The sequence below is a fragment of the Episyrphus balteatus genome, chromosome 2 (assembly GCF_945859705.1).
Source record: "Episyrphus balteatus chromosome 2, idEpiBalt1.1, whole genome shotgun sequence".
Taxonomy (NCBI): domain Eukaryota; kingdom Metazoa; phylum Arthropoda; class Insecta; order Diptera; family Syrphidae; genus Episyrphus; species Episyrphus balteatus.
The window spans coordinates 68,665,782-68,668,867 of record NC_079135.1 but is presented as its reverse complement, the minus strand read 5'-3'; positions in this window follow the sequence as shown (position 1 = coordinate 68,668,867).

Here is a 3,086-nt window from a genome sequence, read left to right as displayed (position 1 = left end):
ACCGAAAATGGGTCATATGTATGTGTAGGTAATAGCGTCCTGATGAAGAATTCGAAAGTCTGGCAGGTTTATTTCACGGCATTCTATGGTTTATGGGGAGTTGAAAAATGCATTTTTTCCGATTTTTGTGTCGAGTATATAACCACTTTAATTCATATAGAGCCGATAGAGGGCGATACCTTGATTGCAAAAAGTTCGGTCCCAGACGTTTTATTCGCGGCATTACCCCCGCCAGACGTCCTTGAAGATTCGCGAAATGGCGATTTTCATACAAAAGTCAGAATATTATTTTTTGCAAGATATATAACCGTCTGGTGGTACCTATTAAGAAATCACCACTACCCCTTGATAGAAAATAAATTAGTGCCAGACGTTTTAACCACGGCATTACCCCCGCCAGACGTCCTTGAAGAGTCGCGAAATGGCGATTTTCATACAAAAGTCAGAATATTATTTTTTGCAAGATATATAACCGTCTGGTGGTACCTATTAAAAAATCACCACTTTCCCCTGATAGAAAATAAATTAGTGCCAGACGTTTTAACCACGGCATTACCCCCGCCAGACGTCCTTGAAGAGTCGCGAAATGGCGATTTTCGTACAAAAGTCAGAATATTATTTTTTGCAAGATATATAACCGTCTGGTGGTACCTATTAAAAAATCACCACTACCCCCTGATAGAAAATAAATTAGTGCCAGACGTTTTAACCACGGCATTACCCCCGCCAGACGTCCTTGAAGAGTCGCGAAATGGCGATTTTCGTACAAAAGTCAGAATATTATTTTTTGCAAGATATATAACCGTCTGGTGGTACCTATTAAAAAATCACCACTACCCCTTGATAGAAAATAAATTAGTGCCAGACGTTTTAACCACGGCATTACCCCCGCCAGACGTTCTTGAAGAGTCGCGAAATGGCGATTTTCGTACAAAAGTCAGAATATTATTTTTTGCAAGATATATAACCGTCTGGTGGTACCTATTAAAAAATCACCACTACCCCCTGATAGAAAATAAATTAAGGCCAGACGTTTTAACCACGGCATTACCCCCGCCAGACGTCCTTGAAGAGTCGCGAAATGGCGATTTTCATACAAAAGTCAGAATATTATTTTTTGCAAGATATATAACCGTCTGGTGGTACCTATTAAAAAATCACCACTACCCCCTGATAGAAAATAAATTAGTGCCAGACGTTTTAACCACGGCATTACCCCCGCCAGACGTCCTTGAAGAGTCGCGAAATGGCGATTTTCGTACAAAAGTCAGAATATTATTTTTTGCAAGATATATAACCGTCTGGTGGTACCTATTAAAAAATCACCACTACCCCTTGATAGAAAATAAATTAGTGCCAGACGTTTTAACCACGGCATTACCCCCGCCAGACGTTCTTGAAGAGTCGCGAAATGGCGATTTTCGTACAAAAGTCAGAATATTATTTTTTGCAAGATATATAACCGTCTGGTGGTACCTATTAAAAAATCACCACTACCCCCTGATAGAAAATAAATTAAGGCCAGACGTTTTAACCACGGCATTACCCCCGCCAGACGTCCTTGAAGAGTCGCGAAATGGCGATTTTCATACAAAAGTCAGAATATTATTTTTTGCAAGATATATAACCGTCTGGTGGTACCTAATAAAAAATCACCACTACCCCCTGATAGAAAATTAATTAGTGCCAGACGTTTTAACCACGGCATTACCCCCGCCAGACGACCTTGAAGAGTCGCGAAATAACGATTTTCATGCAAAAGTCGTTATTTCGGGACTTTTCAAGGACGTCTGGTGGGGGTAATGCCGTGGTTAAAACGTCTGGCACTAATTTATTTTCTATCAGGGGGTAGTGGTGATTTTTTAATAGGTACCACCAGACGGTTATATATCTTGCAAAAAATAATATTCTGACTTTTGTATGAAAATCGCCATTTCGTGACTCTTCAAGGACGTCTGCCGGGGGTAATGCCGTCTGGCACTAATTTATTTTCTATCAGGGGGTAGTGGTGATTTTTTAATAGGTACCACCAGACGGTTATATATCTTGCAAAAAATAATATTCTGACTTTTGTACGAAAATCGCCATTTCGCGACTCTTCAAGGACGTCTGGCGGGGGTAATGCCGTGGTTAAAACGTCTGGCACTAATTTATTTTCTATCAGGGGGTAGTGGTGATTTTTTAATAGGTACCACCAGACGGTTATATATCTTGCAAAAAATAATATTCTGACTTTTGTATGAAAATCGCCATTTCGCGACTCTTCAAGGACGTCTGGCGGGGGTAATGCCGCGAATAAAACGTCTGGGACCGAACTTTTTGCAATCAAGGTATCGCCCTCTATCGGCTCTATATGAATTAAAGTGGTTATATACTCGACACAAAAATCGGAAAAAATGCATTTTTCAACTCCCCATAAACCATAGAATGCCGTGAAATAAACCTGCCAGACTTTCGAATTCTTCATCAGGACGGTATTACCTACACATACATATGACTCATTTTCGGTTATCCAAAAACTCCCAAAATCTGCTCTGGGCTCTCGGTCTAATTCTGCTTTTCAAAATTCTGCTTTTTAAAATTCTGCTTTTCAAAATTCTGCCAGCATTATACTTGAACAAAAAAATTCTGCCAATTCTGTTTTTTTTTTATAGCATATGCGCTGACTAAAGAAAAATACACCTCATTAATGTAATTCAACATTGGCACTTTCCTAAATTTATTTGTTTAAGTGTCGCAAATATTTTTTAAAATGCATAGACTGACTTTCTTTCAAATAAAATCTATAACTTATTGGAACCGATGTTGTTTGATACAAGATATTCCTTTTCTTATTCAAATTTTTGAATATTCATCTTTATTTGATAAATTAAAAAATTTTGAATTATTTTCGGAAATGTTTAGTATTCAAAACCTTTCTTAATATTTTAAAATTTATTCATTTATAAAACAAAAATTAATATACATTCAAAGAATGCAAATTATGTAGGTAAGTAATTAAATAAACAGATAATTTTTCAAGAAGATGATTTTACAGAATTTTGCAAAAAATTAAAAAAGGGTTTGGAAAATGTTAAAAAGCGCGC